The sequence below is a fragment of the Molothrus ater genome, chromosome 11 (assembly GCF_012460135.2).
Source record: "Molothrus ater isolate BHLD 08-10-18 breed brown headed cowbird chromosome 11, BPBGC_Mater_1.1, whole genome shotgun sequence".
NCBI classification, from domain to species: Eukaryota; Metazoa; Chordata; class Aves; order Passeriformes; family Icteridae; genus Molothrus; species Molothrus ater.
In genome coordinates, this window is record NC_050488.2 from 11505694 (window position 1) to 11522963 (window position 17270).

General features: G+C 42.7%; 1 protein-coding gene across 2 annotated transcripts in view; it reads left to right on the forward strand.

Moving 5' to 3' along the window:
- The window catches only part of SLC6A6 (solute carrier family 6 member 6), a 93341-nt gene that overhangs the window by 13536 nt on the left and 62535 nt on the right, over positions 1-17270 (forward strand). The gene's annotated exons all lie outside the window — the stretch shown is intronic.

Here is a 17270-nt window from a genome sequence, read left to right on the forward strand (position 1 = left end):
GAAAAGAGGGAAGAGGAAGGGGGGGAAAAGCCCTATGGAGATTTATAGTCATTAACAGCCTTTATAGGGTTTCAGACATTTTTGTGGTAATTCTTTGGAAAGGACACATCCATGATGAGCTGGGGTTTATTTTGCCACTGGCATAAGAAATTAGACTGATTCCAAGAAAATATTTGCTGTTTACCAAGAAGAGGGCAAATGTAACTAGAAATTGGCAATGGATGTGAACTAGGAACCTTGTTTAAATCTTGGGTCATTCCCAGCTCCTGACCTGGCCCCTTTGAACTGGTTCCTGCACAAAGCAAGTCTCTGGAAGCTCCTTTGCAGGGTGAATCTGTGGCTGTGCAGTGGGCACTGCAAAGCTCCCTCCCTTCACTGGCAGCAGCAGCTGAAGATGGTTAATTACCCTGAGAGATAGCTATCACTCATAAACCTGCATCTCACAGGAACATGTCCTGTCAGGAGGCAACCAATGTCATGAGGACAGCTCACAAGCACACATATTCTTGGTTTGGAGTGTAAACTTCTCTGGGGAACAGATTTTCCTGGGTATTTCTGCATGGCCCTGTCCCGTGGTGCCCTAATTTCTGAACCAAATCTTCCAATGGGGTAACACTAACTTGTGTGAATGGCGTTAGGCTGATTTACAGCAGGGGAGGATTGAGGCCTTATTGTAGGGAACAAGAGGATTATATTGGCCTCAGAGTTCATGTCAGAGCTGGGACTGGAACTCAGGAATTACTAAGCAGTTTTCTCAATTGCTTCTGTTAGCTATAAAGAGGGAGTTGTGTTGAGGAAAACCTCCAAGAATATCCGATTTAATGGCAAATCCACTCTCTTTTTTTCCGCTACTGGTTCTGAGATGCCTGCCTGCTAATGAACGTGGCTTTTTGTGCTCACACAATGGAGTTGCTCCCTCATGGCCCACCCAATCCTCTTACAGGATCCCACCAGGGAGATGCAAGGACAAGTTTGGAGGTGACGCAGAGAGAGGTTCATTATGCAAAAGGTGACTGTTTGATTCAGAGGGTTCAGAGGTGACTGTAAGGTCTGAGGAGCTCTAACTAAAAAGTTGACTGGCTACCACTAGTGCTACATCACACTCCATCGTGTGACATGACAAACAAATGGGGGATTTATATCCCTCCACAGCTGGGGGCTGGATTTCTGCCTACATGGAAGCGTGTCCCACATAATGCTCTACAGCTTTAGGTCTCTTCATGCTCTGTTGTGCAGTTTTCAGCTCTGTTTTATGGAGGCAGAAAGCCTCAGATGATCCCCCCTCAATCCCGTGGGCTGCTCCTTCCTTCTGAGGCTGTGTTTTGATCTTAACTAATGTTCACAATGTCCTCCTGTAGGGAAGTGGGTCAAATATTCATGTTCCACCTTTTTTTTTTTTTTGGGGTCAGATATGAACATTTTGTGCAGGGAGATGAAACAATTCAGCCAATTCATATCTTCTGACTCCTACTCAGTGCTTTAACCCATGTCCACCATCTTTCCTGGACTACTGCAGTGTTTATAGGACATTTGACTTCATTTGGTTTATGAAATTTTGCTTATTCTGGCTTTCTTGATCATTAGCCCACAAGGCAGCTTGCATGCTTTTCTATATCCAACATTTCTTTCTGCCTTTTTTTTTCCCCATTTCCAGAAGGACTTGTTCCTTAGAACAGATGAACCACATACTGAGAAAATGAACAGGCCAGATTGTCTAGTGCTCCGCACCCACCACTGAAGACAGATTTTCCGGAGAACTCAGTTTCCAAGGAGGCATCTAAATAAGTGACAGATACTCAGAAGTGGAAATGTGCCCACTTCTTTTGGTGCTCAACTAGTGCTAGAGCTGCTCTGAAAAAAACTTGCTCTGATATGGCTGTTCTCCTTCACTTATGCCACAAGACTTCCACATCTCCTCTTTTGTACTCTATTTATGGCTCTCTGCCATGCTCACCCTCGTGCCATTCTCCATCCCACAGGTCTCAGCTGACCTTCCTCTTGTTGCCATGTCCCTCTGCACCATTAAAAGGTCAGCATGTATATAATGTATATACACTCACATTTCTGTCAAGGGGCCATCGTGGCTATTGCCCCCAAATACAGAACATACGTGCAACATAAATTAATTGTTAAGGCTCATGCTGATTGAAGTTTGGTAATTCAGCCTGCAGGATATACCATATGTTTGAAGTGTATTGTCCAAGTTTAGATTTTAAACTCCCAAGGGCAGGGACCACTCCTTCTTCTATGTTTACATAGCATCAATGAGACCAACAGTGCTTGGGTCTGATATACATTAACCTCAGCCAATGCATTGTTAAGTTTAATAATGACATTAAAGCACAATGGATTAAATATATAGACAAAGACTTTTCTTGGCAGGGATTTTTGTCATGTTTTTGATGCCAGGTTCCTTACCCAAGTAAATAGTCCCTGGTCATATGAATCATTAGCATTTTCTTGAAAATTTCACCCCTCATATTGCACCATCCTGGTTTTCTCTTGTGCAGCAATTGACACTAAGCCATGGATCACTATTTAGAGTAACTAAGCCAGAGCCCACCTAAGTGAAAAATCTGGACTAGGAAGGCACCTAAATGATATGCCAGACAGTGAACCCAGGGAATCACAGAGCCAGGGTGTAAATGGGCACAGGAAAATAAAGGTTTTGAATGCAAGAATTTAATGTCATTTCTTATTATTTATCTCATTACTTTGTAGTTCCCAGAAACCACATTCAAAGGTTACTGTACACAGGCCCTCCAGCGGGAGCATAAGAGAGCTCTAGGAATAAATCCAAACTCCATCTGAACTGACAGGCTGTTTTTCAGTGCTAGTTATGCAACATGTTAGTAGCTCTAGGTATAGGACCAGTGGGATTTAAACTTGTACAGCAGATGGTCCGTGCATCATTGCTGGAATGCGCCTGCTGACCCTAGGGCAGAGCCTGAATGGACTTCAAAAGAGAGACTGAGCATGCTTCAAAGTGTTATTGTTTAAATGTTCCACTAAATGGGGACTCCGGAACAAAATATCTAGCTGAGGTCAGTCTGAAAAATGTCAACACACATAATGAGAAAACAGTATGTTGTGTGAGAAAGAATATTTCATAGGTGTATTCTGGCTATTCTGAGTTGAAAAAACCACTTTTTTTCATGTGTGTCAGCAGATTGTCGTAATCTAAGTGTCTTTCTCCATGAGCTTCATTTGCTTTTGTTGGAAAGAACAAGGTCTGTATGTGAAAGTCATAAATACCTGTGGAAAGTGTGTTTTGTCCACAGGCAGGTACACTGGGAGAACTGTCAACCAAAGTTATGGCAAAGGTGTGTTGCAATACAGCATTGACATAGCCCTGAAAGCCACCCTCCCACTCTTTTCGGAGGAAAACTTGTAAAGACCTTGTGTTTGGTTTGAGAGTGTGATCCTGGGATTTCTAATCATTACTGTGCTCTGTTTTGTTCCTCCCAAAGCCCATAATGCCTGCTCATAGCATGTTCTTTCACCAGGGTAATCCAAAAGTTTTGGCTTCTTCTAATGCCATTTAGGAAGGATTTCAGTCGGAAAGGGATTGAGTTAATGTTTAAATCAGTAGGTTTCATATCATGAAGGAAGATTTCCTAGGCAAGTCAAGCTTAACAAGATCAAGACTTCAGTAGTAAATTCAAGACTCAGCCTTTGATTTGCTGGTCCCTGAGCTGCATCTTGGGCGTTGCAAATATCAACAGTCTGGTAGGTTTTGGTCTACAAAAGCTTTCCATGCTGGCCACTGGTGATTCAACATGGGTGGCTAAAACATTATTTCCTTTGCTGGAAGCAAAGAGCAGCAACCTGAACTTTCATAGCATCTTGTCCTGCTGGGGCATGCCTCTATCTTGATGGAGACACATTGCAATAACACAGATTAAAAGCTAACCCTCCCTGCAGACGTAAGAAGATCCAATGCCAGAAAGAGCAAACAAGACTCATGTTAAATAAAGGGGAGGCTTGCTTCTTTCACATATCAATATTCAGTAAGATCAGCCAACTTGGCATGCAGGGGTGAAAATAAAGCCACCAGCCAAGGTAAAAAACTGAAGGGCCCTGAAGTGAGGTGTTGTTAAACCAAGAAGGTAACTTGGTCTTGTTTATAGATTCTCTGTGTCTATGTAACATGTTGTAACTGACACAAAACTTGAATAGTAATCAATGTAAGTGGGTCAAAAATAGCATCCACACCCTCCCTGGAGTCCTGGTTGTTGCACCCAGTATCACTACTCAGCTGTTAGCTGTGGCCCAGATTAAGCAAAAGCCCTGTAACCTTACCTAACTGAGTGTGAATTCAGCAAAGCTTTCAGGCTTTTGCTTATCTTCAGTGTATGCTTAACTGCAGTAAGTATAGAAACTCTTTGTTAAATAAGGCTTTTAAACCTGCAGAGAGCTGATAAAAAAATCAGAGTTTCACCTGTTTTATCCTGTTTGCCAAGTGCTACAAATAGCTGATACTCGATGTGTAGATTGCTGCAACTATTCAGTGGCCAAAACTCAGAAATGTGTCAGTAAGTTAAAGGTGATCTCTTATCTCAGTGTTCCCAAAGCAGAGAAGTTACAACATATTTCTGATTAACATAATTTGTTTTAGGAATTCTGGTTCCCTGGAAATATTGTCACTCCAAAACAAATGCACTCTGCAAATTCTCTGAACTTCAGCTTGTTAAACTGCTTGTGGAGAACAAAAAGTACAAGTCAAGACAAAGGGAGTTTGTGACAAAACTTTGCACAACAGGGAAATAAACTCCAATAAACCAAAGGAAAAGATATTCCCTCTATTACTCAGTTTGTATTTTTACTCAAGTATAATAGGACTATAACCATTTTCTGTCAACAGCTTACAAAGAAACTTATTCTGAAACTGATCTATGGTGAGAACTTGCATCTAAATTGGGTACATCTAAATTAGATGGAATACAGAACATTCCTAAAGGTAGCTTTTGGTTAGAGCTAGCCAAGGAACACAGGAAAGAGTTCACAAATATTGAAAGAAAAAACACCCCCAAACCTCAGAGGTTCCTCCCTGCATATGCCGATTGTACAGGAGTATTTTGGGGATAGCATGTTTATTTGGGTTTGCACTTTGCAGGCAAGTGGTCCCCAGTTCTTGCCCAGAACATGCTATTTGGTATTCTCCTCTTAGAGTGCAAAACATGGCCAAGTGTTTTGCTGAGCAAGGAAGGACTTTTATAAATGCTCTGGGTGAGGCCTACAACACTGCAGCCCTGGCTTCAGTTGGTGGCAGGGATTCTTTAAATTCTCTTGCTCATTTACATTAAGCAAACAAACAAAATTACCAAACTGTGAAGCCCACAAACTATGTATGTAGCCAGGCTATGTAATCACAAGTTCCCCTTACGGTTACTTTTATCTTCCCTTTCACTCACTTGCCTATATTACTGCTGATCTTTATTTAGCCCCACATTCAACACACATTTATGCATGATTTACTTCATGCTCTTAAGCAGTTGCAGAGTGTTCAATAGGTGTTAAATAGAGAATGAGCTAGAACACAAAAGAACTGCATATCTGCACAGATCAGACAAAACCCAGTGAAGTTACAGCTGTGCAGAAAGTTCAGACATGGGGAAGAGTTTGCAGGGTCTTAGCTTGCAGGGTCTACCAGAGCTGGCAGTCGTGTTTGTGCAGCACCTGGCACAAAGGAACTCCAAATCTGACCAGGATCCCTAGATCCCAATACACTGCAAGTAATGAACTGCTCCAGGGACTATAATTAGGCACCAAAGAGCAAGTATTCAGAGTTCACAAAGTCTCTAGCAGTGGTATTGCCAATACATCTCCTGACATTCGCATCTGTAGATTGTTCATTCAAACACTGCCTGATTTGGAATACTAAAACTTTCCTACCACCCATCAGCTGCTACCTGACCTCTTTAAAATAAACTTTCTTAATGGGCATGTGCCTGCATCACCAAAGAGACTATCAAACTTGGCACTGCAGAAGGAAAGCCAAGCCTGGTGCTAGTGATGGCTCTGCATTCTCACTCTCAGGCATCCTGTCATCAGGTCAAGGTTGTGGCACAGTGACATGGGGCATGAGCTCCCTGCCTGCACATTGCCTGGCCAGCATTTAAATCATCATTATTCCAGGCATTTGTTGCACACCATGGTACAGGGGTACACATAATATCAACTAAAGGGGGAGTGGATGACTCTAAGCCCTTTGTCATGGCTTCAGTGGGTATTAGCAGTGAGAACAGTGTGCCAGGCTGAGGGGCCCAGCCAGCAGCTGGCAAAGCATGTTTGATGGAGCTTTGTGAGCACAGACTATGCAAATGTATTCAAAGGATATTCTTGAGGCAAATTGGTTGGAGCTAAATTTGCCCAGATGCTCTTGAATCTGCTTATTAGAGTCCTTAGCTTGAAAATTAGCTGGAACTGATGAGTCAAACCAGAGCTGGCTTTAGGATCCTTGCATATTAAGGAAACCACAGCCAGATTAAATGTGTGCATGTCTATGTAGCATGGAAATTCACCTCTCAATGCCCAATCCCACTATTCCCAAGATGGGGGCTTCACAATGCTTAATATGTGGAGAGCTCCTGGAGAGGTCTGGGCAGCTATTTTGCCTTGAGTTTTTAGGTTAAGAGAAAATGAAAAAATAATTTTCTCTTCCCTCATGGCTTTTGATTTTTGTACTTGCATCTCATTTTGCCTGCAGAGGCACTCCCTGGCAGTGAACTCATGCCTTCCCACTCCTACATGTTCCATTACCAAAGGTGAATAATCAAGACAAATATGAAGAACGAGAGAAGTATGTACTCGTTTATTCAGATAATGAATGTGAAAGATGAAATCATCTTAATCCTGAACTAAAAACAACTACTTCAGGATCCTGTTTTGGTAGCAAAAGATACTGGAAGAAGGTAGGATTGTGTTGTGACAATGATTGTGGTCATTTTGTTTCCTTGGACTTCTTTCTCATATAAGACTTTCAAGGGAAACTATTGGAACTTTTCTTTCACCTGAGTATTGACTTTAAGAAAAAAACCTGCGTCTTGAGCAGTGGTTTAAGCCAGTTTCTCCAAGATAACCAGTAGAAAGTATCTGCTTGCCCACAGGGCATTTTCACAGATGGACCATACATTGTCCCCATTTGTGCCACCACTGGCAGAGCTCCAGGGCAGCAGCTCTGCCATCCCCCTGCCTCTGTCACCCTGTGTCAGACCCTAGCTGGAATCAGCCTTGCCCTTGTGGCAGCTACACTGTGTCTGACCCCTGCCTGGGTGTACAAAGGTGGGAAAAGGGTGGGCCATTTCCTGCGCTTAAACAACTGAGCACTGTTAGCTCAGGGACAATTGAGCCTCTGGTGTTTATACTGTCTTTGTCTGGATAAACTGTATGGACACAGTTCCAATGCAGCCACCAGGAGATTTTCTTGCTGATATTCGTAGTGCCAGCATTCCACCCTTAATGTGTATTTTGGGCATCCCCATCTTGAATCAATACCTCTTGAAACTTCATTGTGGTTATGTTTGGATTTATATTTTAATAATTTTCTTTTACTGAGGAAGCTGAACAGAGTTTCATAACATATGGTCTTCTCCATGCTCTGTAGAAGGTAAATGTCACCTCGCTGTGATGCATTTAGTCTACTCAAATATCCTCAAAGAATTTGACACCAACGATGTCCTAAGGGATTGCCCTCTCAATGCCACCTTCTGGGATTTGAGCACTCAGCTCAATGTAAAGCTTCAAATGTTGCTGAGGCAGACAGAGATATTCAGTATGTCACACTCCACAGAACCTGGACACATTTTGCACACACTAGCTGTGTGTGTAAGGAACTGGGTTAAATAAAAGAATTTCTCTTCTTCCAGCCTCCAGCTTTTCTATCTGTGTCGCAATGATTGGTCTCCAGCTGTGAGGAAATACAGAAAGCTTCTTATTTAATAAGTTTTGAGTAATTCTAAAGAAGCCAATTCCTCCCTCCCCAAAACAGCACAGTCTGCATTCCTTCAGAAACATCTTCGTAAATAACACCAGAAGCTGAAATTACCTTTCTGGTCTCATAGGCTGGGATAGGATTTATAGTGTAGTTGCACTGAGATTCAGTCCTTATATACTTATCACTTCCTCCTGAATTCTTCCCTGCCTTTGTGATGGTGTGCTGGATTTGCTAAGAGTGGAGAGGGTCCTGTAGAGGTGAGACCATCTTGTACTTGGGAGATACCAAGAGTCAGACCTATTTGGATATTTTGCTTGCCTTTGCATTCAGTTTGTACATCATCCTGGGACAGCATGCAATTTTTCATCATGAAAAATATTTGGAAAAAAAGCTTAGGGAAAACTACATCTTTAAAATAAAAACAAAAATAAGCCCTACCAAACAAACAAAGCCTTGTATTTGTCCATAGAGCTTATTACTAAAAGATAATGGCATAGAAGGTTCCTGGATTTATGGCTCCTCAAAAATCCCTTTCTTCCTCAATGGGAATTATACTCCTGAGAAAAAGTCAGATGCCAGATCTAGCCCTGGCATTTTTCAGTGGATTTTTCCTAAAATCAAGAGGCTTTTCCAAGTCTGGTGGTTTCAGATGTTATGACTGATGTGTATTCATTTGTCCTCTCTTCCCAAGGAACTGGCAATGACTGTTATTTCTGTATCCAATACCACTGCTATGTCTGTTGCTCTAAACTAGCTACTTATATGGTTTCCACCATCTCAGTGTCTGAGCATATCCCAAGAATTAATTAAAAAAGCCTACATAAACCCCTTAGAACAATAACAAACTCTCCCTCCTTCCAGCCTTATCCTAATCAAGAGTCTCAAGTTTTGAGCTTGTATGAGTGTGAGTAACTCACTGAGGCAAACTTACTGAATTGGAGAAATGGGTCCCATCTTCAGCTGGGAAAACAGTGTGAAAGGCTGGCACAGGAGGAGCCACAGTGGTGACCTAGACTGCTACAAGATGTGCTTCCCCTAGATTTTCTGGTCCTTGGCCCTGGTTCAGTAGTATTTTCTGTGATTCCTGGAATCTGGCAAGTCATAAAAATTTTGAGGGGCAGAGGGTAGACATGACTTTTTCTTTTGACAAAGAGAAGTACTAGTTCTGCCTGGAGATGAGCTGCCCTGATCAGCTGCCACTGGAGTTGTTGCTTCTATTTGTTCTGACTGCATTTGGATCAAAATCAGTGTCTGTGTGTCTCCTCTCCATCTTTGTCTGGGGATTGTTGTCTGTTATTGCTATAGTCCCCCAAGACAAAATTCCTCCTGCAAATTCAGTCTCTGTTTTAGATAGCTTTCTCTCCAGAAGTTGTGAGTAGTTTTAATGGCTTGTTGTGAGCCTGGTCTTACCTACAACCCAGTTTCTGTGCTTTGAAAAGGCAGTCCAGGGGAAGGAAAGGTTTATGAGTCTATGGGTCCAACAACCTTGGGGAAGAAAGCAAATCCCACATGCTTGAGATGGTCAAGGTGGTGGTGAAGAATTAAGTGCATTAAATCCTATGTGAATAAGAACAAGCTGAAGCTCTTGCCAAGACCTCTGACTCCAAGAACAGCAAATGGAAGAATTACCAATGTATAAAAATATAAATAAACACATGCCAACATTAATTGGAGGAACATGTCCTTCTCACTGACCTTAGTCCATGTGACTGTACCTCTGCTGTAAGGGACATGAGCCCTTGATTTCTCTGTAACCAATAGACACAGCCCTTGTTTCCAGCTGAGGGATTAAACTGCACGTGAGGAAATAATTGAGTGCTGGATCGCATTTTTCACACGCCTCCTTTTCAACCTGGATCAACGAAAAGAAATATCATTATATCTCATATTTGTGCTAGAAATGAAGTGATTTGCGTACTTGCAGGAATGAGATACAGTTGTCTCAGAAGTTTTTGTTGGCAATAGAACAGGCAGCTGTCAACGCTTCAGCCTAGAAGTAGATGCAGCTCATTAGGACAGTTGGATATCATCAGATTAGCTGGGCTTGGAGATAGGGTGAGACAGGAAAACATATGACAAGAACTGGCATCACAAAACCTCCCCCTTCAGAAATACTACCTCAAAACCAAGGAATGCTGTGGTTGATCACAGCCAATATCAATACAATATATTCTAGTTTAAGGGCAGACTTGCCAAGTATTTCAGCATGGGTTTCAGTGCCCCTGGTACACATAAAAGTTATGGCATTGGTTCTGGATTATTTACTGGGACTCTGGTAATGATGTTCCTGGCATAGCACTCCTTGCAAACACGTACTTTGGAGGAGTTCCCATACTTTTTTTTATTGTCCTCTAGAGCTGTGGTGGCAAGCTGTGTGAAATCTATCCAGAAAACTGGAAGAAATCAAAACTAAAGGGGAAAAAAACAACCAAACCCAATTAAGGATGTCAAAGCCTTTCTTGTGTAGACCTAAAACAAGGTCTAAAATCAAAAGGATATGGGTTGACTGTGTAAGAGTCATGGGGGAGAGAGTTTTAGATTTTCTTTCAGTGCCCCTAGAGGATTGCCTGATATATTCTGTACAGTTCTGGGACCAGAAAGACGCTTTCAGACTGAAAACAATTCAAAGATTAATAGCAAACAAAAGCAACAGCAAAAAATACCTGAGTGGCAGCAGGGACTAATTTTGAAGAAAGCTTAAACAGACTTGTGTCAGTGACAGGTCAAGGTGACCAAGGCCCTCAGCAGTACTCCATGGATATGTAAAAATATGTAAATGGAAGCAGGCAGATGAAGTGTTTGTCAGCATGCATTGCCATTGTTTGTTTTTGTGTTCAAAAGCTCTTTTTTCTAAGCACACTTCTCTTTTCAGAGCATGAGCTTTAGCTTTGCAACCCAAGCAGCAGGGATGCCTTGTGTTTCCTTAGGACCTTTCATCAGATGATCCCCAAATGCTTTAAAAGGGTGAATTAAAGGAGCTTCACATTTAGAAAAAAATAGAAAAGGATTAATTTCTTTCTTCCAAAATGCAGTCAGCTCTGGTGCAAAGTAAAAGAGGACCTGGATTCTCCAGTGGGTGAGAACATTCTCCCTTTACATTGCTGCAGAGTCACAAAGGTTTCCTTTCTCAGCCTGACTTCCTGTCTGGGGTCACTTTGAGCAAAGGAAAGAATTGGCTCTCCAGTCATGGAGAGTGTCTGCAGCAAGCATCACCAGGAATAGCAGCTAAATTAAAACATGGGGGAGGAATAAAAGAGAGAATTGCAATTTCCTTGAAGGGCATTAGGCTTGATCATCATAACTGCTCCCTCCATTCTCAATAGCAGTGAGGATGTACAGATATTTGTGTCATTTCTCTGCTGAGCAGCACCTCTGCTTACTCGGTACTGATTTGGGGTTGCTACAGCAACACCAAAACCACTTCCTATAGAGCGTGGATGTGCTCTGCAGGCCTCCCAGGCCTTCATGGTTAGCAGAAGTTAGGAAACTTCACAGAGGAAATACAATGCAAAGTACTAAGAGATGTGGAAACCTTAAATAGGGATGTCAATTCGACCACTACTTAGTCGATGCTAAGGGAAAATAGAAGCATGGTGGCCTTAGAATCACTTTAAGGCAGATTTTAGTCTGTTAATAATCAAGAGGAGATTGCTTTATAAAAAAATAAATAATTCTGATTTTATTTGAGCAGCTCCCTTCAAATATTATTTTTGTGCACACTAATATGTGACACCCATGTGACATTGTTTTAAGCCTTATATTTTTATTCAGCATTCATTTAGCTTTCATTACTGACAAAATTTCAAATTCCAGAGGATGTTAAAAATCTGCTGGGTGATTTGCAAAATCTTCTGGTGTTGGAAATTTCTTAATGATGAAATACTTTATTAATTGCTTCTATTTTATCTGTTTCCTGGTTATTGCCACAGGAATCTTGAGGGCTTTGCAACAAGATCTGTACTCCCTAAATTATGGGAGTATGGGATTATGCTAAAGCATCATGTAAAAACAAGTAATAATAATTATTCATAAAATTCTCTTTTTTAAACACATCTAATTGAGAAAAAAATGAGGAATTCACCTCTAGGCTGTTTACTAATAAAATTCCAAATACTTCTGTAGAATTTGATTTGCTGCTCAGCTGGTGTGATCCTGGGAAAGAAAGTTCAAGGTCTGCCTAACCTGGAGATTTTTCTCCAGTATGCTTTCTACTGAATTGGGAATTGTTTGAGTAGTGTTTGTGCTAAAAGTATTCCAAATGCTTTTGATGTTGAGCTTTTGCCTGTTGGCTGTTGTGTGTCCTTGGCTGTAGCAATAATGCAGCAACTTCTCCTCATTTCCCTCATATCCTCAGAACAATTGAGATTTTGGTCCATGCCCAGAGAATCATAAAACCATGGACCATGAGTTTAGGGGAGTGTTTCTACAGGCACTGGTGATGAAATTACTCCTGGAATATTGAAGCTATTTAAAATTTCATCTTGCTGGAAAGTACTGGCAGCCTGAAAGGAGGAAAAAACATCAGACAGCTTGAGAGCCTCACATGTAACAAAAGATTAGAAGAATGGCTTTTGAGCCAAAAGATGAGTGGTGATTTTGACATGAGCACAAACACAGAGGTCATTGTGGATGTTAATACAGAAACATGGGAGAGATCTCACTTACTTGATAGCTGAATCAAGGGATGCAGTTCCTATACATTTATTCCCTGATCTAGATGCGACATGGCTAAAATGATGTATTGTGTAGCTGGGCTACAGCCAGGTCGGAGTCCCACACAAGCAGCAGACTGAACAACGTGCCCTGGCCACAGCACCTCCTTGGAGAGCCCTCCAGAGCAGGGGCAACCAGTGCTTTGCAACTACATCTGGTAACCATGTCCCCAGGCCACCAGCACACACAGGGAGTGTTGGGCTAATGTAGGACATTGTTGCAGAGAAAATGCCCTTTGACTATTAGACAACAAATTCCAGTAGAGTGACTGGCTGGGAGGCAGGTACCCACAACAGACCCACTGCCAACAGCTGGGGGGTGCCTAAATCTAGATTGACCAAACTATTAGAGACTATGCAGTGTCTGCAGCAGCCCAGCACAGGCAGGGAGACAGCTGACTTGTGGGATGCTGGAGGTCTGCACAGATCTCAATGGGTCTTGGCCTTCTCTTCCATCTCTGATTGCTGCCCTGCCAGCCTTGGAGTACATTATTGTTTATTACCCAGAGGGGACGGCTGAATTCCTTCTACAGCAACAATATTTTTTTGTGATGCCAATGCCATGACCTTTATTCATGAAAAACAAAGTACAAATGGGGAAAGCAGGGTGGAGCTCTGTCAGAAATGTGATGTAAACAGCTACAAAGATGTGGCTGTGCTCCTCCAAAGCCATTTCCCACCAGGTAAGGATCAGAGCAACAGGCATTGCCAACACAGCAGAGATCCTATCTGATATTTTCTTAAGCTAATTGCCTATACCTAACAGCAAGGCTTGATAAAAATTGCCAAATTGAACTTTTGGTCAGATTAGACAACATCAACAACAATAGTTTCCAAAGGATTTAGGGAAACAAATTCCTGTTCCAGGTATCTGCTGACATTTAAAAAAAGCCAGCCTCTTTTCTAGCATTCATGAAAGTAACATGAACAATTCAGTAGGAGAAGAGCTCCCGTTTTGTTGTGGAAACAGTCTCCGCACTACCCTTGAAAATTCATCCCGAGGCAAGTTTGAAATAATTCATGCTTTTGCTCTTACAAAAATATCTTCATGTTTAGAGCAAACAGCTGTTTTGCTGGTGGAGAACAGCAGAAACATGACCTGTATTTAAACCTGTATCTTGCTGGGAGAACTGGGAGCTTTAGCCTGCCAGTAGGGACACAAAATTCAGGCAGTGACACATGCAAAGACTTATGGGGTGGCATGAATTCATTTGAGGGGAAAGCTGAGTTGCAGCCAGGTGGAGTGGCCATGTGGCAGTGTCTTCTGCTCTGGCTGGAGGTGGTTCCTATGTCCTGAGCTCAGCAGGCCAGGGGATGTGCCTGATAGATGCCATACCCCTCTGCACATGGTTTCACAGGAACTCCAGAGGCACTGGATGGAAAAGCTCCTGGGGTCCACCACACCCTCCACTGTGTGCCCCTGCTCCATGAGTTCCTCAGCCCTGCCACCAGGCAGTCCCAGGCCCTGCTGCTCAGGATGCCTGCCTCCCAGTCCCTCCACACCCCAGCCTGGCCATGCAGCTCCTCCATGGTGCCAATGGCCTCCAGCAGCACTTGCTGTGGGCAACAGGGGTTAAGGATGTCTTTGTGAGTGCCAAGGGCATCCCAAACCCACTTTGGTTGCTCCACAGTTTGCTGGGATGTGCTTCCCAAGGAAATGTGGGAGTATAGGGACAGGTCTTCACACTCCTCTCCAGGAACTTCATGAGCCCGACAGACAAACTTGCAGAAGTAAAAAGGAGAAAACTTGAGGACTTTAGGTGACACAGAGAGTAAGAATCAATTGCTCAGTGATAGAGACAGCCTGTGACCAACTGTTCACAAAATATTAACCATTTGTGGCACATTTAATAATCAGTAAGTGATAATATTGGGCTTTGATACAAATCAGAGCTGACTAACATTGGCCAAAGAGATTTAGAGACCTAAATCTGGATAGTTTGTGCTTTGTGCTGAGCATATTCCACCCTCTCCCCCTTCCCGACCTTCTCATGTACAGACAACAAAGTGGGATTGCTCTGGCTGGGACAGACAGGCAGAAATCACTCTCTGCAAGGATGCACTGCTGGGTTGGTAGTGTCACTGCACCCAGATAAACCTTACAAAACCAGTCTCTGCCCAGGTTGGGACATAAGCATCAGGTGTCCCAAAAGAGAAGTACAGGGATGCCGCAGTGAATATTGCTGAATTTATTTTCGGCCACGGAGATTCTGGCTGAAAGATCACTTGGGAGTGAGCCAAAGGTCCAGAAAAGGGAATTGCTGGGGGAGGACCAAGGTCACCCAGCCTGGGAGCCGCTGGTGTCCCCGCAGTGACACGTGCTGCCAGCCGAGGTGGAAGCCCAGGCATCTCCTGGAGCAGGCGGGCAATGCTCGGGTGTCAGTGGCCAGGCTGTGCCAGGGCAGGGCAGGGCTGGGCCGGGCCGGGCAGGGCTGGGCAGGGCTGGGCAGAGCTGCAGATGCCCCCGCCTCACTCGGCTCCCGCCCCGGCTCTGCCTCCCCGCCACCAGATGCAAGCCATTTGTTTTGCATTTGGACCGGTAGTCTGGAAAACGCTGTGTTTTTAAGTTTATATTATATGCTTGCTTTCCAGTTCTGTTAATTAAAATCATGATACTGGATGAGCAGTTGCTGGATAGCTTGCAGGGTTCATTTTAAATTTCTTCTTTTTTCTAGATGCTCAGGCATTTGGAGCCCTTTCTCTGTTTGCAGTGCATTAATTCACCTAGCTAGAAATTCCATCTGTCTGAACTCGTACAAGCATGCATTTGGGAATGGGTTTGTCTCTTACAGATTTTCTCCCAGTGTTTGCCTATATCTTCCAATGTAATTTGTCAGAATAAACAAAGTATATAAGGAGTGTATAATTTTCAGTTATACACTCCTCATAACTGTTTCACCGTCACTTTGAGAGGGAAGGGAGCAGAGGGACCCATAGGCAAATAGAAAGAAATATGAGCATGTATGAATTCACTCAAGTAATCTCTCCTTCTTTGGTGAGTTTAATCCATCAGCTTTCCTGGAGCCATTGTGTAAGTCATGAAGGCTCAGCTGCCTCCACAGTACATTTTTGGACTATTTTCCACTGTGATGTCTACTGTCACCTGGGATGTGGTTAGGCCAGCCCTGCCCAGCTCAATAATCAGCTCCAAATGGAAATGGAAGTGGTTCTGCAGGGCAGTCTCAGACTCTGTTGACCTTTTATTGCTTTCAGAGTGGGTCTGCCACAACTTCTTCCCTGTCTGCCAACTTACATCTCCCAGATGTAGCTTCCCAGATTCTGTATCTCCTTTGCTGCACCCATGTAACCATCCTGACTTGGCAGGACCTGTTGTGCTCATGAGGCCCAGGAAATCTCTGCAGGCTGTGCAGCAGCAGAATATTTATCTGCAGCATGGCAGGCGTGTTATTAGCAGGGAAAGAGGCATATTCACCATGTGCATCATCTCCAAGCACACCTTGTGCTACTGCAGTAGGGCTAACAGAGCACTTGGTCCAGTGAGGGATCACTTACACTGCCCAGATGTGGAGCTTTGCTTTCAGGACTGAAATGCTGAGTGTGGACATGTGCAAGGATGGGCCAGCATCTGCAGAGTTCATTTTAGTCTGCAGACAAAGCTCAGAGTCACTCAGCAAAGCTCACACGAGCTTCTCCCACGCACGAGTGCACATCACCTGAGCTCAGCAAAGCCTTTCTATGCAAATCCCAACTGCTCTGCATTGTGTCAAACAATGACTCCAGAATTAGATCCAACAAGATGCCTTTTTTTTTTTCAGCAAGTACATTCAGTGACTTAGCCTTTTCAGGGCTTATATCTTGGTTATTAATACTATCATTTGCCTTCTTTTGGAAAATTGAACTCATGTGATAGAGGAATTTTATGTGTCAAATTCTGATGCAGAAATTCTGGTATGAGTGCTTCTGTAAAATACAGAAGTGGAAAATGGAGGTTCTATGGTAGGAAATTATTTTCTTGTGTGGTTTTTAAAATAAATTTTATATTTATTAGGCCAGCAAAGCACAATGCCAACATCAAAAAATCCATTACCTGTTGTTCTTGTCCTGGTTTTGGCAAAGTTTAGGCAGGCATTGCAAGATTTTATAAGAACTGTTATGTAATACTTCAGGCAAAAAAATGATTAAAAGAGATAAGTTATCATATATCTAGTACTAGGTAATCAGATTAAAAAGAAAAAAAAACCAAACAACAACTGGGAAGTGCAATAACTGGATTTGCTAATGCCACATAAAATAAAAATATGAGTATGTATTTGGATTGCTGCACAGGGCAAGTGCCACAGAATTTTCCCTAGGGAACATTCCTCTATTGGCAAACTGTGGTCAAATGCAACAAACAAATCTTTTTTGTCTTTAATTATTGTGATTCTGCTTAAAAGTTAGAAGACATCAATTTTAGCATGTGGAATGTAGTTGTGAAAGAAAATGGGTTTCCTGAATTTTTAGTGATTGACTAAAATTCACACACATACTGGTTATTTTAATTTAAGGAAAAAGGATTTTGTTTCTTATCCTGTTACATAACCCTGGATCTATTCTCCCTTGAACACACAAGTATGATTATCATTAATCTTAAAGGGAAACAGTTGTCTTTCAGAATCCTT